The following is an 18,558-nucleotide window of genomic DNA, read 5'->3' as shown; positions in this document are numbered from 1 at the left end:
AACTTCTATAACATGTATCTTCTTCATTGTTCAGATTTTATCAATTAATTTTTCAAGATCAGTTATATGGAGATTCCCTAGGTAAGATATCCCATCATGGATAAACCACACTAAAACCCCACAATCCTAAAGCAAGCTTAGAGCCACAGAGCTATAGGCAAGTTTAGTTTATGTAGAATAAGCAATTTACCAGTTTTGTGACTGTCCTAAAGGAAATACAAGGACTTTTGAGATCACACACTCATATAACTTAATACTAGGGAGATTAATATATTCAAACTCTTAATTTTTTACAAGGAAAATGGGTTCCAGAGAAATCAAATGATTTGCCCAAGGAATTACTCAGATAATTAGTAGCAGACTTTGAGCTAGAAATCAGGTTTCTTCATTCCCAGTCCAAAGCTCCAAACTGTGCTCTATCTCATTAAAATGATGCAATAAAACGTTCAAGTAAATTGTTCTAATCAATTTTTCTTAATGCCAACAATCATGTTAGAAGTCTATCAGCACGAAAGCATTTGTACTATGTGAGTCACTTAATTTGGAGGATTCACCCCTGGGAATGCCATAGTTGATCACAGAGTTTAGAGACAGTGCTTTTCACAAAGGAAGTGCTCAATAACAACTTGGTAATTAAAAATTGGTGATATCTGATCAATCAATTCAGGAATCCATTCTGCTGACAAATGTCCTTTTGCCTCATGCTTAGCCTTCATGAGTCATCCTAGCAGGCTGGGGTTCTTCTGGTACAAATAGTCGTGCTTTCTATTGACATAGTTCCTCTAACGAAAATAATAAAATTACTGTGTGAAAATTTCTACTGTGAGGTATTCATACTATAGTTTTTTAAAAGTACCTTAAAGCTGTACTGTGTTTTCATCTATATCGAAATTCCCAATGATGCTGGGAGGTCCTTTAAAGCAAAACAAGAAAATAACAGCAGCTCTTGAATAGAGCTTCGATGTGGAACCTGGTAATGGTTTTTGGCTATAGAGTTAATCTTTATTTTTCTATCAATTCTCTAACGGCTATCATAAATAAAATGGTTCTATTATTGCTAAGTGAACTTTTAAAATTCCTACTTGTTTTTGAAGATTCCATCCTCTACTTATATACCGTTTCTTTGTGAAACATACTCATGCTCGTAAAACATATTTAAGAGCAACAGGGGTGTCAGCTGATGACTGTTATTATTTTGTTAAACAAGTTGTCACGTGTAAGATTTAAATTTTTGATGATAAGAATTCATAATATTATAATTTTGAAAGCCCACTCTGCTCCAGGCACTGATTTATTTAAATCATCTTTAATTCTCACAACCACTCTTTTAGATGAGAAAACAGAGGCTTGGAGAGATAAGGTGACATGCCCAAAGCAAAAACGCTTGTAAAGTGACAGAGTTTGAATGCAAACGCTCTGTTTGACTCTTTACAACATGTTGACTGAAGACAAATAGACAAAACTTTACAGACAAAACCCACTGTCAGATGTTTTTGAAAGATACTAAATTGTTTTCTAGTCTTTTCACCTTTCTTCCTCAATGGAAACATTTTATTTTAATTTTCCTTAAAGGACAGGAAACACTGTTGCTTGTCTATATGAAAACTTTTTTTATCTTTAAGTACGTTTTATTTTTACAGAACCAATCCACGTTCATTGTTGAAAATTTAAAAATACAGACTGGTAAAAATAAAATCATTGTATTTCTACTACTCAGAGATTATCACTGTTGAACTGTTAGGGTTCATCTAAGTGGATCTTTTTCTGGGCATATGTATGATCGTAAGTAAATACATGTGTACACATATGTACCTATACACATAGTATTTGTGCTTTTTAGTAAAAATGAGATATGGCGCTTACTGGTGGTAACCTGCTTTTTCAAGTCTGTAACCTCCATCTTTCCATTTTAGTAAAGTTTCATTTCAAACAATACCCAGTCCATATTTAAATTTCCCCAGTTGACCCCGAATGTTCTTTATAACTGGTTTGTTCCAAACCTGAATCTCACCCAAGATGTTGATATCCATTTGGCTGTATGTCCCTTAAGTCTTTTAAAATCTAGTATAGCCATGCTCCCCCACCCCTCGCTTGCCTTAATTTTAAGGCCACTGACTAACTGAAAAGATCAGACCAGTTTATCACGTAGAATGTCTCACCCTGTGGATTTGTCTGACTGTTTTCTTGTGGGATCATTTAGCTTGCTTCTCTATCCCCATGTTTCCCACAAGCTGGATGTTATATCTAAGGGTGTGTGGATTCAGGTGAAACATTTTCTATTTTAATGTAACATAGGTGAGGTTCTATGCTTCCTATTCCATCACATCAGAGACATGGTATATGACTGACCGTTAGTGATGCTAAGATCAATTATTAATTTAGAATGATGATAATATTGTAGGGTTACTTTTTTCTTCTTGCACCTAGAAAGTAAGCTGTGTGCTGTTACTATGTAATTATAAGGATATTCAGTTTCACCAATCACTTACCTAAAGGTTATAACACACTTAATAATCTTTGCCTGAATCAATGCTTTGAGTTTATGAAATGAAGTCTTTCTAATTCTATCACTCCTCCTACATTTATTAGCTGGCATTTTTCTATGAGGTAGAGCTTTTCATTGAGAACTAACGCAATGCGGATACCCTGAAATATAGTTCCTATTGCAAAGGAAGAATAAATGTTTAATTTGTTCTCTGTTATTAAAAAGGTAGATATCTTCAATACCAAAATTTCTTGGTTAGGCATACCTGTTTCTTCTGTTCACTGGATGCTCATATCATAAAATACTGACATAACTAAGTTTCTTTTCTTCAATTATTTTTAGAGAGTTTTATTTTAGCTACACTTTTCTCTGTTATCTTTGGTCCTATGACAGTTACAACCAAGACATCCATCCCTTGGTTCTTCAGATCTCTAATCCTTTTTCTTTTTATTGCATATACAAAACCACTTATCAACCCCTAATAATATAACTAAGGCTTCAGTTTCACCTAACAATTTCCATTAATAGTGATTTTCAGTTTTTAGCAAGTGGTTGTTCCTAATGTATAGGGAATAAGTAGAATACAAAGTTAACTGGTTCCTCCATAGTTATGTTGTGTGTCAGCATAGCTTTAGGAAGGCAGTCTAAGATTCCTGACAGGTTTGTGGACTAATTAAACCACATTCCAACCACCTAGTTTGTTCTCTGCACTCCAAGGGTGGTTTTCTTCAGATACACTAAGCTCTAGGAAGTAAGATGCTACGTTTTTTTTTTTTTTTTTTTTTTTTTTTTTTGCGGTACGCGGGCCTCTCACTGTTGTGGCCTCTCCCGTTGCGGAGCACAGGCTCTGGACGCGCAGGCTCAGCGGCCATGGCTCACGGGCGCAGCCTTTCCGCGGCATGTGGGATCTTCCCGGACCGGGGCACGAACCCGTGTCCCCTGCATTGGCAGGCGGACTCTCAGCCACTGCGCCACCAGGGAAGCCCAGATGCTACGTTTTTATATTTACAAACATGAGCTCCATTTTAATAAACTTTTCATTTTTAAACATTCAGAATCATCTTATTGAACACAAAGGGAAGGAGGGAAAGACTAAAATATGAAGACAGACAAGAAACCACTTTTTCAATTCTAAAATAAGTATGCCCTCCCCCAATCAAAATAAAACTGAGTCTTAACTCAGTCTTCCTTCTAATTATGTCTTTATTTATCTATTGCACACACTCAGATGAAGAGCACAAAACGCCTAAAGTCCTTCTGGGCAAGTTGACAAATATCTTACACACTGAAATGAGAAGTGGGAAGAAGGCCAGATTGCTTAATTGTTACTTGGGAATCCAAGGAGGTGGACAAGCCAAAATCTTTATGGCGATCCAAAGAGTACAACTTCTTCCTTAGGCAGCAGAAGAAAACAATGGGCCAGATTCTCATTCTCTGTAATTTAATAGGATGATTCCATTGTTTCTTTCATGTACTGCCTGAAGGGGATGTGTACTGCTATCTATGGGAGAGCTTCCATAAGAGAGTTATTACAGAGGATGAGAACATAGCCCCTGGGAGATTAATGAATGATAACCACATTCAGTCTCCTACAGAGCTTTCAGATAAACATTTTGGGAATTGTGCACCCGAAAGACCTATGCATTGAGGTCAGGAAGTTTTAGTGATCCAGAATTACTGAGACAAGCAATATGCCAAGCTGATTAAAGGAGCTTTGAAAAGATCATTTGGAAGGGGGGATAAATAGGGGATTGAGAAACCGTATGGTATTCATAGATAATAGAAATGTGAACATGAGATTGTCATTTCTGCAGGAAGTCTTAAAGAACATTTAACCTAAACCCTTTTCATTTATGGTGGGAGAAACCAAGGTACAGACAGGTTAAGTGACTTGCCCAAGGCCCTGCCCAAGATAACAGAGAGTTAGTGACAAAGTCAAAGCTAGAATCCCTGATATCCTAATTACTGAACCCTCTCTCTAATTCCACTAAACCAATATATTTTCAACTGGTCTCCTTACTCTGGGGAGGGATATCCATAGATGTATAGTCTTAAGAAGTCCTAGAAGAAAAGCTTTATAAAAGCTTTTTAAAAACAACTTTATTGAGGTATATTTTATATATCATAAAGTTCATTTCAAGTGTACAATTCAATAAATTTTAGTAAATGTACTGAGTTTTGCAACAATCACCATAAATCAGTTTTAGAACATTTTCATCACCTAATAAGATCTCTCATGCTGATTTACAATCAATCCCAGTTCCCACCTCCCCCAGGCAGCCACTAATCTACTTTCTACCTTTACAGATTTGCTTTCATTGGGTGTTTTGTATAAATGGAATCATACAATACATGATCTCTTCTGTCTGGATTTTTCACTTAGCATAATGTTTTTGATCCATTTGTAGCATGTATCTGTAGTAAGTTCCTTCTTATTGCTGAATAATCGAGGCCAGGCTGTGTATGAGTATACCATATTTTGTCTATCCATTCAGTTAATGGACATTTAAATTGTTTCAATTTTTTGATTAGAAGTTTTTAATCCTACATTTTCAATTTTTCTTTCATTTTTATGACAGAAAATTTGTAAAAATTCCTATTTTAGATTATCCGGATGTTTTTTTTTTTTTTTAACTGAATACTTACTATCAGTTCAGTGCCACAGTTTGTATTTACGATTTCATTGGTTCCCAGTACTACTACTTTAGTTGTCCAGGGTTAAGGATGGAAGGACAAAGGTAGACTTTTAATATGTAAGTGATTCACTGGAGTTAAGTGAAGGTCAAATGAGACCTATTAGTACTGTAGGAAGGACTGTTTCACAGAAGAGTCCAACAAGAGAAAAGTAGAGGGAGAACTTAATCATATACACAGCATTGAGAAGCACAGGGTGCAGAACCCCCAAAAGCATGTGCTATAGCAGTCATTTCCATTTTGGACTGTTAATTTGAATGTTAAGGGGTTTTAAACATGTTATTTAATTTGTTTTGGTTGCATATAAGAGCTATAGGAGTAAACAATTTATAATTAGTTTTGAGCAAATTTCAGTTACATTATAATAAAGATTATGTGAACACTGAGAATCATAAGACATTTTTTTCCTTAAAAGAAGTCTGTGCTTTACTCAAGTAGTAATAAGATACGGCTATATAAAATAACTGAACCAAACTTTAAAGAGTTTCTAAGCCTCTCATTTTATAAATAAAGAAAAAAGAGGTGACAGGACTTACGCAAAATTATACAGCTAGTTAGTGATAGAGCTGGGTCTAAAATATAGGCTTTTCACTGCCACGGCTACAAAACATTTATTACAGGTTGTATACTGTTAATCTCATTGAACCTTTAGCCATTTTATAAATAAGACATCTACTGAGACTGAGACATGGAACAGATTCATTTTTTATATCATATTTTTCTACTGATGACTGAGTAATGATTACAATCCAAACCTTTAATTTAGGATCTAAGATCTGGTATTCATACAGTTGGCATAAGGGAGAAGGAAAAGATGTTTAGCTAAATTCAAGAGTCAAGAGGCAGAATAGTGTAATTGGAAAAAAACAGAAGACCAGCGTCCAACCTTCAGTTCTGCCACTAACTCCATTTATGAACTTAGCAAGTCACAATGGCTCTGGTCTTAATTCCCCATTTATAAAGTTGAGACAAGGAAAGGAGAGTAGATTCGATGACTTCTAATATTTTATGTTAACTCTTCCATTCAATGTATTTTAAGGGTTAAGAGCTCATCTATTGTAAACTCTTGTCCCTAATCAGAATCATGCCTAACCGATGATTAACAAGTTAATGGTATTATTGCTACCATCTGCCCATACACCCACCCACTCACTCACCTTATTGTTCACTATTTCCTAACACATATCTTAAGTTCTATTCAAAAGGATGTATCTACTCACTCCTATGTACCTGTGGTATACAGTAGGTGCTCAATAAATGTTGGGCGGCTTTATTAAAGTGCCAGTGAATGTGTATATTCCTATTTTCTGTCACCCACCAGGACTTGTTTCTGGCTTCCTGGTCTTATGTATGATACAATACTTGATGATACGTTTTTCTTGATAGGCGCAAAGTAAATGCTGTTTGAATGCCAATTCATTAGTTCTTACGCCTAATAACTCATTATACACAGAGTCAAGACCACATAACTTACAGCTAAGTTGTTTCACATGTTTGTTTTATTCCTCCAGGTATTCTGTTAAGTCCTTTGAAAACATTAAGAGGGTATGCCTTTTATTTCATTTATTGTTCTTAATATAGCATTAGGGGTTCAAGACTTGATTGACTGTTAATTCCGAACAGATAGTACACTGTCTTTTCAAAGGCCTTCAGGAAAGTTCCCTACCCCAAACTCATATGTCCCCAAGAAGCTCAGCCCCCTTGTTTTACTTTCAGAAGAGGTTCTAAGAAAGATGGTTATCATTCTTTGAATACTGCCCCTCTACAAACCTAAAGGCCATTCTTCAAACACAACACTCCTCTTCCTTACTTTCTTTTCCCAGCTGAAGAATCAGTTTCTCATAATTAGTTCTTTAGACCTGATTCTGTTTTGGAGGACTTAAAAGTTCTAGTATAATTAATTTCTCAAGTTGTACATAGAAAGAGTCTTGGACTATGAAGGAGCCCAGGGTTCTAATCAAGGCTCTACTACTTACCAATGTCTTTGGGCAAATCACTGAGCACTTCTAAGCTTCAATTTCCCCATATGTAAAAGAGGAAGTAATATCTGCCTTGCCTTACGGGGATATTGTTAGGATTAAATATGTTACTATATAAAAGAACTTTACACGTTTTAAAGCTCTATGTAAACGTAAGATATTATTTTCCTATTGTTACCAGAATACTAAAAGCATTTTCCGTAAGGTTATAATTTAAGACCTTCATTGAATAAACATTTAAAAATATATATGTGTAAGAAAGTTGAAAGGAACTATGCTATAGTGTTAACATTAGTTACTTCAGGGTGACAGGATTATGAGTACTTATTTTTTGCTTTATATTTTTCTGCATCTTTTTCAATAGTAGCTATTACTCTTAGAATTTAAAAAGTTATTTTAAGTCAAATAATGACACTGTGCAACAATTGAGTATGAAAAAAACAGCTGTCAAATCCTGAGGACTCTTTAAAAGAGAATATCAAAAGCAAGCCTTTTATAGTTGATACAATTACATTTCTAAGTAGATTATTAAGGTAAATGGCAGAAATGTTCAGCTAAGCTTTTCAAAGAAGATGAAAGTTATCAAGAATAATGTGTTTCTATTTTTCTAAACAACTATTATCTTCCATCTATTTTTTCCTTTGAAGTCTTCCTACTAGCTACCAGTATCACTACTCCTCAAAGAATGTCAAGAGATGAGAGACTCAACTTGGAAAACCTCAGACAGGAAGTCTAACGTTGTTGGTGTTGCATAAAAGATACCACAAGCTCCTGACCTGGTTCTTGTCCTCCGCCTGTCCACGCTCCCTAAGAGCAACCAGCATTAATCTGGTGGATCTTGTGATGTTCAGAATGTGTTCACAAATCAATTCCTAGCTCAGCTTTCACCTTCTTTACTGAGAATGCTGATCAGCAACCTTTTGGTTTCAGCACTGCCTCAACCTGAAGATCACTGTCCCTTTAATTCGTTCTCATCATTCCCACTCCTTAGCCTTCCTGATTAGTGTCTCAGGGATTCAATAAAATGACCATATATTTAATTGCCCAACCTGGAGCACTTTGAAGAGTGAAACAGGGCAAAAGGCATAAACTGAGACTGTCACTACGACACTGTCACTAGGCCACTACAACATATAATCACTTTAAAATTAAGCAAAGTGAGGAGATTTAAAGAGAGGAGATAGGTTTCATGACGTCTTTGGTCCTGACAACTAAAAACTAGGTCGATGCTGCCATAGTTTTTTTTCCACATTGTCTTCCAATGGTTGCTAGCTGTTAAATGTAGGAATTATAGTCACACTTTTATTGGAAATTTATAATTAAATGTGAAGTAAATTTTCTTTGTTTCTTTCTTCTTCTTCTTTTTTCGTGTTAAAGGTTCACACAGGGCAGTTGTTTTGCAAAGGAGGGTGGGAATTGCAAAGGTTTTGCCCCAGGCTGTCTTGCATTAAGAATTGTTGCAGCTGGCCACTTTTCAAGGAACCAGATGTGAAGTAAGTAATGCCCATTTGGATTACAAATCTCATTTTAATATCTTTCAACATAAATAACAATAACAGTAGTCAATATATTTATTCCAATGTTTCCAAGAGATGGACAGACATTACCCACGTAGGAACCACACTCTAGGAAAGCTAGAGGAAACAATGATCCTATTAAAAAATTTTTAAATGCTCAAAAAAGCTTACTTCAATGAAGAGAGTAAAATAAAGTTTGGTTTGATGGCTACAATTAACCAAAGCACCAAAAGTAGCAAAGACCAGAATAACTCAATTCAGTAAATTCTTAACACTTGGGAAATCTTAATCATAAGATTTAGCTATTGAAATTACTGTACTTGGGGGTTCTTACTAAGTTTGCCAAGGTTCCATAAACACGACCTAAGGCAACACAGGCTTGGATGGTACCAGTCCTAACATATACTTTGGAGAATATACAAAGTTCTAATATAGATTAAAAAAATCTCAATATCACGTTCCTAACAACAAATCCTTTACATCAATCTGAAACTGCAAGTGAATGGATTAAGCTACCTTGAAAGAAAATTAACAGTAATTTCTATTACTTCCAGTTTTTCAGTGTGAGGACCCATTAATCTGATGGACCTTGTGACCCATCAGATAAGGCAGTCTGAGGACAGTTCATTTACATCCACAGTCGTAAATAAGACTAAGATTTGGGAATACCCAAAATAAAGGAGAAAAAGTTTAGAACTACGCTTAGAGCAAATAAAGATGTTAAACTGTAGAGAGCAATATGGTAGGACAAGGGAGATAAAAGCAGATCAAGTGAACAGTTAACAGTAAATGTTGGGACATGAAGGACCTATTGGAGGAATTCAGGATAGGGCGACTTTCCACCACAAAGTATAATAAATATATAAGGCTTGTATAGTCTTTTAAAGTGCCCAAAGCATTTTTCCGTATATTATTTATTTAACCTCGAGAGGTAGGAATTATTTCCATTTTATTGAAAACTGAGGCTCAAGGAAGCTATGTGACTTGGCCAAGATCAGGTGACCAGGAAGTAAAGTCTGAACTTAAAAAATTTAATACAAATCAACAAACATTTGTTGGGTGAACCCAGTCAAAAACTTTGCTATTTACAAGACACGGTGGGAAATGCAGAGAAGTCTCAGCCTGCCCTTAAGGAATTCATATCTTGTTGGAGAAACAAGCTGCAAACAGGTGAAAAGTTAAGTAATGATTCACGATGTGAATAAGAATTCCAGCCAATGACAGACGAGGTGTCACAAGGTAGCACCTGGTGACTCGCCAAATACATGGGAAAATGACTCAATTTCACAGGGACTCAGAAGAGAGTATCAAGATGGGATGGTTCATGGAAGAAATGGGATTTCAGCTATGGCTTACACATGCGCAAGATGTAGATAAGACGAGAGCATGCCTCCTGAAAAACAGCGACCACGTATCTATAGCCTATAAAGCTATGGATATATCTATTCATAGCTATGTCAGAGAACCACAATTATTGTATGGATAAACACTATTTTTGTCTGACCCACTGATGAATGGACTAATGATGCATGAATGAACACCTGGACAGGAAGTGAGGAGCATTCTAGACAAGGGGAAAGAGCAGAAGTCTGTCTGGGAGAGAGTGAATGCAAACATTATCGTGCTGTACAGGAGTATGGTAAGTGGCTTATCCAAGGTTACATAGTTAGAGGATGTGGCAGGAGCTAGACTATAGGTCTCCTGACTTTCAGGGAGGAGTAGAGGTGTAAATGGAAAGAATACTCGCTTTAAAATGAGATAAACTTCAATTAGAATCGCAGTATCACCACGTACCGGGGTGTAACATTGGGCAAAGTACTTAACTTCTTTAAGTCTCAGTGGCCTCATTTGTAAAACAGAATTGTCGTGAGGATTGAAAGAAATAATGTATGCAAAGCACTTAGAACTGCTTGGCACAGAGTAACCACAGATATTAGTTTCCTTCTCCCCACACCACATTTTAAAGGGTATTTTAATTTATTAAAAGATTCACTTTGGTATTATTACCATTGGAAAGATCCCCTGGGCAGCTGCCTCAGGACTTAGTTTACGCAAACCTGATATAGATGTAACTTTTCACATTGTTCTTTACTGCCCGCATATGCATATCTGTAATGTCAGCAGAATGACTCTGAAATAGCTGCATTACCTATGGGGCCAGTGATCAAAGAGTACACATGCTGATGAAATTAACAACGCTGAGGAATGTACTGATATACCTGGTTCTACTAGGTTAGAATTATATAATTAAACATCCACATAAAAATAAATGCAATATAATTTTCATCAACTATCAAAAGCTCTTGATGTACTGAAAGTTGTTCCTATACCTTTAGAGAAAATGGACAAATGCTAAGATAAAAAAGGCAGTTAAAAAGTGACTTGTTTTTAAAAGCGGCTTCCAGAGCATTTCTGGAGATAATCTTCAGTATTTTCTATATCTTCGGTAAAATATTATTTGCTATTCAAAATGAAACTAAGACATTAAGAGTTCCTGAATCATCAATTCAGAGTTACCTAAATTCTATTTAAATTTTATTTCATCCCACAATAATTACCAAGACAGAAAAATGGCTTACTGCGTTTAAGAAGGATTTTACATAACCAGAAATGAAAAGGGGTTTCTGGTTGACTGAGTTGACCAGAAACTCAATTTACCGAGAACAACGTACATCCCAGTTCATCAACAGTTCACAGGCCCACCTTCTGGAAAAAGAACTGGAAAAATGTTTAACTTGACAATTAGTAGCATAAAACTATCTCAGCATGTAAGGTAGGTAGATACTCTGTGGAACTAATCATTAGACTTTTCTATCAGAGAGCAGACCCCTGGGTCCTGGCCCTTCTTCCACTGTTTCTCTTCTTTTTGGCTCCTGAGATACCAAAGGTCCTACCAAGAAAACTGGTTCTCCCTCAAGGCTCTTCATTCTTCCAATTCTCTACGCTCTCCCCTCAGCAATCTCATTACAGAAGGCTTCAGAGATCAAGGATATACTGAGACCAAATCTCTATCTCTGTCCTTGTGGCCTCTTGTGTGCCTCAGGCCTATGTACACATATCTATTGGATATGTCCATTGAAATATGTCACAGGCAACTCAAACTCAACAGGTCCAAGACTGCACCTATCACTTATCCCCAGAACTGGTCTTCTTCAGTGAGCCTTACCTTCGCAAATGGCCCCACCAGTCTCCCAGCTGATCATGCCAAATCACGAAAGAGAGTCACGACGGCCTGTTCTTACACCCACATCCGGTCGGTCACCACGTCCTTCTGATTCTACCTGGTAAGTACATTCGGCCACTTCTCTCAGCCCTCTCTGCTATCAATCCCAGTCCAAACTACTCTCACCTCTTTCACACATTACTTCCCACCTGGTCTCCCTAAATCGGCTCTTATCTCCTCTCCAATCAATTCTGCAACTTTAGCCGGAGTGACCTCTTAAAGTTCAAATCAGATTATGTCACTCCGCTGTTTAAAATCTGTATTGACTCCTGATTGTCTGAAACCCAAGCCGCTTTGAATAATCCCTGTTTACCTCTGAAGCCTCTTCCCGGTCCTTTTCTCGAGTTAAACTACGCTTTTCTCCACTCAGAGCCTTCACACATAATTTCCTCTGTAACATCGTTCTTTTCTCTCAGCTGACTCCTTTCTTAAGCGGGCTCCTATTCTCTCTTCAATTATCAGCATAAAAATCACTTCCCCAAACCCTAAGATCAGGCGAAATCACCCTGGAAGCATTCCAAACAACCCATTGCCCTTTTCCTCCCTCGTAGCACTCATCGTTTTAGTTATTACTTGTTCATTGTCTGCCTTCCCCCTACATTATAAACCCAGTGAAGACATGATCCCTGCTGCATCCCCATAGGAGCACAACAAACTGGACTAAAGACTCGAGTTTCGGTTTTGGTTGGTCTTATTAACTTGCTGCGTTATTCCGGGAAGTCAGTTAACTTCTCTAGGCCTCCTTTGTAACAGGCGAGGAGTTGAATTTGATCGGAGTTTCTTAAGCATCACTAATGTGTGGGTCCATTTTAAAGGCAGAAAAACATTTTACAGACCTGCCAAGGTTGTGTCCTCAGACTCCCCAGAGGTCCTCTATCCCCAAGTTGAGAAAACTAATGTAAGAAACCAGGGAAGTGTCCTTGAATTGTGAAATCTGGGCTTTTTTTTTTATAAAGACCTTTTAGATTACTGTTGATATAACAATGCAATATTTCTTTTTTACTTTTTTTTTTAAAGCAATGGGATGCTTTGTGTGTCTGTGTGTGTTTAATAAATTTAGTTATTTTTGGCCGTGTTGGGTCTTCGTAGCTGTGTGCAGGCTTTCTCTAGTTGCAGTGAGTGGGGATTACTCTTCGTTGCAGTGAGCGGGTTTCTCATTGCCGTGGCTTCTCTTGCTGCGGAGCACGGGCTCTAGGCGCGCGAGCTTCAGTAGTTGTGGCACACGGGCTCAGCAGTTGTGGCTCTTGGGCTCTAGAGTGCAGGCTCAGTAGTTGTGGCGCATGGGCTTAGTTGCTCCGCGGCATGTGGGATATTCCTGGACCAGGGCTCGAACCCGTGTCCCCTACATTGGCAGGCAGATTCATAACCACTGAGCCACCAGGGAAGCCCCCAATGCAATAGTTTTAAATTCTGAAATTCTATAAGCCCAAGAATATATTTGTTGATCCCCAAAAATCTGTGGATCCCAGTTTGAGAAAGAGATGGTCTCTTCCAGGTCGAAAATTAAATCATTCTAGGAAAGTAGAAGTTTATTTCCCTGAGTACTTCTTAGTGAATCATTCCCTACATGTGGGCTCATTAAACTGCGATTTGGGAGAGAATACAAGGAATTCCATAACATCAAATCATGTAGAAAAATTCTTTCATTTTAAGAGAGACAGATTCTCAGGTACTAATTCTGGCAGCAGGATGAGAAGCATTCAACCTTAATTCCACATATGTGGCAATGAAAGGCAGATATGAAGCATTTCTCTGAGCTCAAATGAAATGATCTTTTTGATTACATAAAGAAGTGTGTAAGAAAATAAAAAGTGAGAGAAGAACAATAAAAAGGCAAAAAGCCAACAGCTCAACTAAAAAATGGGCAAAGGACCTGAATAGACCTTTCTCTAAGGACATACTCATGTCCAGTAAGCACCTGAAAAGATGCTCGACATCATTAGCCATCTGGGAAATGCAAATCAAAACCACAATGAGAGATCACTTACACCTACTAGGATGGCGATAATAAAAAAAAAAGATGGAATGTAACAAGTGTTAGGGAGGATGTGGAAACTGGGACCCTTGTACATTGCTGGTGAGAATGTAAAAAAGTACAGTAGCTGTGGAAACAGTATGGCAGTTCCTCAAAAGGTTAAATGCAAAATTACCATATATGCCAGCAATTCTACACCTAGGTATATATACCCCAAATAATTGAAAACAGAGATTCAAAAAGATACGTGAATGGTCACTGCAGCATTATTCACAATAGCCAAAAGGTAGAAACAACCCAAGTGTCCATTAACAGATTAATGGATAAACAAAATGTGTTATATACATGCAATGGAGTATTATTCAGCCATAAAACGGAGTTCTTGATACATGTTCTAACATGGATGAACTTTGAAAACACTGTGCTAAGTGAAAAAAGCCATACACCAAAGGACAAATATTGTATGATCCCACATAACTGGAATAGGCAAGTCCATAGGGACAGAAAGTAGAATAGAGAACCATGGGCTGAGGGATGGGTGATGAGGTGTTAATTGTTTCATGGGCAAAGAGTTTCTGTTTGAGGTGATGAAAAAGTTTTGGATATAGATAGGGCTGTTGGTCGCGCAACACTGTGAATGTAATTAATGTCGCTGAATTGTATACTTAAAATTGGTTAAAATGTCAAAATTCTGTTACATAGATATTTACCATGATAAATAAAAAGTGAAAGAAGATGGGCAGCTTGTCATTTACTGAGCGGAGATCTAAATTGCTAAACTGTTAATGATCTAATAGAGATATGAAATATATAACATATTGTTTTAATAGGAAAACTTGTTCTACAGTCAAGGACCTCAAGAACTATCAGTAAGAAGTGTATGATTAATCCCCTATTCTACCTGCTTCTTCTGGAATCATGGAGGTCTCCGAACTGGTTTATACCTATCGAGTAGTACAAACTTTAATTCTATGGCTCAAGTTAATTATTAATCATCCTCAGCGATGAATGTTAAAGGCTTCAAGGATAACTGAAAAACGTTGAACTATAAATCTAAATATTCTGATTTCCTATTACCCTTTTTATCCCCTTCTAGCAGAGGTGATAATAAATGATTAAGTGGCTATCAGAATCCAGGAGAGAAAGGTTAGAGCACAACTGTTCTCCCCTGTAGGTTCTAAGAGCAGAAACTAATACTACTTATTCCTATTTTTACCTTACAGTGTTTTGCAAGAAACAACAGAGCTTTGCCAGTGCTATTTAGATGCTAAAGAATTATTTTTATTTGTTCAGTTTGTTCTGCTTTGTTTTTAAACTTGATGAGTGATTCTGACGGAAGCAAGTGCCATTCTTGGCTGAAAGACCCTGGGATTTTAACGCCTCTTTTATGACACGGACTTTGCCAAATGTAACTCAACTGTACTGTGAACAGTGACCTCTTACTACCTCTTCGGACTTCGGGTCTGAGACCCTTCTCCACAGAGCCAGGAAAGCATGCACGCCAGCTGCCATCTTAACGTGCTCTGCTGTGGTCCTTGTCCTTTGATTTGGGCTCCTCACTCTGTTAAAAAACTTGCCAAGTAAGTAGAAAGAGAAGTATCTTTAGTTTTTCTCAGGCTGTTTGGAATTAAACCCCTGAGTGCAGAAAGGTGACATCTATTCATAATAAATATTCTGTTCTTCGTGGTTTCCCTTCCCTGACTTCTTACTGAGTGCCCAGAGGCCAGGTTCTTGAATTGCCTACATGTAAACTAAACGCTTGTTTCCTGACGGAGACCTCATCTGCCAAGATTCCACTCAGTCTATGGATTTATAGGTGCTTCTAACTCTCTAAGTCCAGAAGATTGTAGCAGGAGTGGTGACACCGCCTACGTTCAGGCAAACAGAACGGCTAAAATAAAATCAACAGCAGTCCAAAGAGGAAGAAGCAAATTGGCTTAAAACATCCAGTTTCCTTCTCTTTTACCACTTGATTCTTTTCACTCTACCTCTCATATTTCAAATTACAAGATAACCTCTTTCAACACAACCTGTTCGTATACCACAGTAAATTGGTCACTCAAAATAATAGGGTGAGAGTGCATATTTTGAAAAAAATAAGCAAATACTTAAAGCTGAACAAACTTTTAAGGAGAAATAAAAATCAATCTTCCTTCATGTTCATGTTTTCATAGGATGGCTGATTCTATAATCTATGCTACTTACTATCTTGACTCAAAACCCAAGGTAACTGTAAAGCTTCCACTGATCATCATTCAATTTTTGGATGCTTGGTTATCTTGCCCAATATTTCAGTTTCTATCCACGAATCAAACAGCCGTTTATTAAAGTCAGCATTTTCATGTATCCCATGTAGACAAATAGTCTTAATCTCTACCTCAGGGAAAGGGAAGACCAACGACAATCTGCAGACTTGAAGCTTGGTAATGAAAGAGAGTCAGATATCTTCAGGTCGCCAGATCGCTGAAGACAGAGTCTGCTAACAGTGAAACGTCAGCTCTGGTTTTAATTCCTACCAGAGAGATAAGAATCAGTAATTCCCAAAGTAGTACTAAGTAAAACTGATAATATTCTGGAAAGTAGTATAAAGCCTATAAAAGTATGCATTTGGAAAAATATTGCTGCAGTCAATATTCGCATTGAAGTACATTAGCCAGAGATATTTCTGTTGATTTTGTTACAGTTGCAACTTTTCCAATGTATGAAGCATTAAAGTTACAAACTGGCTTGCTGGTTGAGTGGTCTGGAAAAAGTATATTCTGTCTCACTGGACTGCTGTAAATTTAAATCCATTTCTTCTATTTCTCAGCTCATTTTGGCAGAATACTTCTAGCTAAAAGTGTAATAAACTATATTGTCATACTTCAGGGTTTCTACAACTCCATCTACCATATTTGGGAGTGTGGGGGGGGGGGAGCAAGAACTCATAAGGAAGTAAAGGGTATTATGGTGACATTTTGTAACCTTTAGCTAGCTAGGGACAACTGAAATCATGTGTTTAAGATGGGAAGCATTACTAACTTGGGATGATTTCTTGTGGCTTTTTTTTTTTTTTCTTACACCAGCATCACTAAATTTGTTCAGGAATAGATTTCTGTTTTTCTTTAAATCATTTTCCCTCCATAATATAAAACACGATTCCTTTTAATAAAGGCAATATTCTTGGTAAAATTTAAACTGAAAAAAGATGGGAAACTAGATTACTAATTAATTTGGAAGTTTCTACAAAAGATAATTTTGAAAAACGCTAAGACTTCCATTAACTGTCAGTCAAATCACCTAGTTCCCTTTCTACAAAAAACCAACACAGTAACCAAATGAAAAAAACAATTAAAATGATATAGATACATTGAAAAGTGACTATCTTGACATAATTAACACACCCCTGAATTGTCATGGAGGAGAAAGGAGACCAAAGGGGAGAAAAAGCATGGGAAGCCTATATAGTGGCAACACTTTATTTTGTAATTCAACTTTCATTCATTTAATATGTATTTATTGAGTTGTTATTATGTATCAAGCATTATACTCGATGCTGAGGACATATCAGAGAATAGGATAGAGGTCCTTGCCTTCAAGAGTTTACAGTTGGTAACACACTGACATTCTAATAACTTTTAATAAGGGGGAAAAGGGATACAGCCAGAAATTTTGAATTGAGGACTTAAAATGCTAAGCATTTCCTTTGTATCTCTAATTTTAGATATTCCTACAAGTTCCTTTGAAATATAAAGCTATATGATTGCCCTCTCTGTGAACAGATCAAGGCTGTCGCATTCCACAATGCTTAGAAAATTAAGTATTGGAAGGGTCCTTAGAGACCCATTTGTCTTCTCTATCCTAATCTGTCAACGTATGGGAAAACTGAGGCCAGAAGAGGGGAAGTGATTGATTAAGGTCTCGTATCCACCATGTCTATTTTTATGTGCTTTTTTCCAAGTAAGTTATAACTTTGGAGGTATCATTACAACTAGTGCTTTTAAAAAAATCTATGTTTTAGAAAACAAACATGGTTACCAAAGAGGAAAGGCGAGGGTGGGGAGGGATAAATTAGGAGTTTGGGATTAACATATACACACTACTATATACAAAACAGATAACCAACAAGGACCCACTATATAGCACAGGGAACTATACTCAGTATTTTGTAATAACCTATAAGGGAAAAGAATCTGAAAAGGAATATATATATGTATAACTGAATCACTTTGCTATACAACACAACATTGTAAATCAACTACACTTCAATTAAAAATAAATAACTGGGTTTCCCTGGTGGCGCAGTAGTTAAGAATCCGCCTGCCAATGCAGGGGACACAGGTTTGAGCCCTGGTCCGGGAAGCTCCCACGTGCCACGGAGCAACTAAGCCCGTTCACCACAACTACTGAGCCTGTGCTCTAGAGCCGGCGAGCCACAACTACTGTAGCTCACGCACTTACAGCCCGTGCTCCGCAACAAGAGAAGCCACCGCAATGAGAAGCCCGCGCGCAGCAACGAAGACCCAATGCGGCCAAAAATAAATAAATAAATTGAATTTAATTAAAAAAAATTCTTTAATAAATAAGTGACTAAATAGGGGACTTCCCTCGTGGTCCAGTGGTTAAGACTCCGTACTCCCAACACAGGGGGCCTGGGTTCGATCCCTGATCCCTGATCCCTGATGGGAGAACTAAGATCCCACATG

At 37.3% G+C, this 18,558-nt stretch overlaps 1 protein-coding gene across 3 annotated transcripts in view; it reads right to left on the bottom strand.

Moving 5' to 3' along the window:
* The window catches only part of PPARG (peroxisome proliferator activated receptor gamma), a 128,948-nt gene that overhangs the window by 76,254 nt on the left and 34,136 nt on the right, over positions 1 to 18,558 (bottom strand). Inside the window, exon 1 of one of the 3 annotated variants that reach the window (XM_082664121.1) lies at positions 12,212 to 12,432. The exons of the other annotated variants lie outside the window; for them this stretch is intronic. The gene's annotated coding sequence lies outside the window, so the exon portion shown is untranslated. Of the gene's footprint in view, positions 1 to 12,211; positions 12,433 to 18,558 lie in introns of those variants that run through there. 3 annotated transcript variants of the gene reach the window in all.

Source organism: Grampus griseus (genome assembly GCF_964374135.1).
Source record: "Grampus griseus genome assembly, chromosome: 10".
In the NCBI taxonomy this organism is placed as follows: domain Eukaryota; kingdom Metazoa; phylum Chordata; class Mammalia; order Artiodactyla; family Delphinidae; genus Grampus; species Grampus griseus.
The sequence above is the reverse complement of the archived record's forward strand: the minus strand, read 5'-3'. Positions and strand labels throughout refer to the sequence as shown.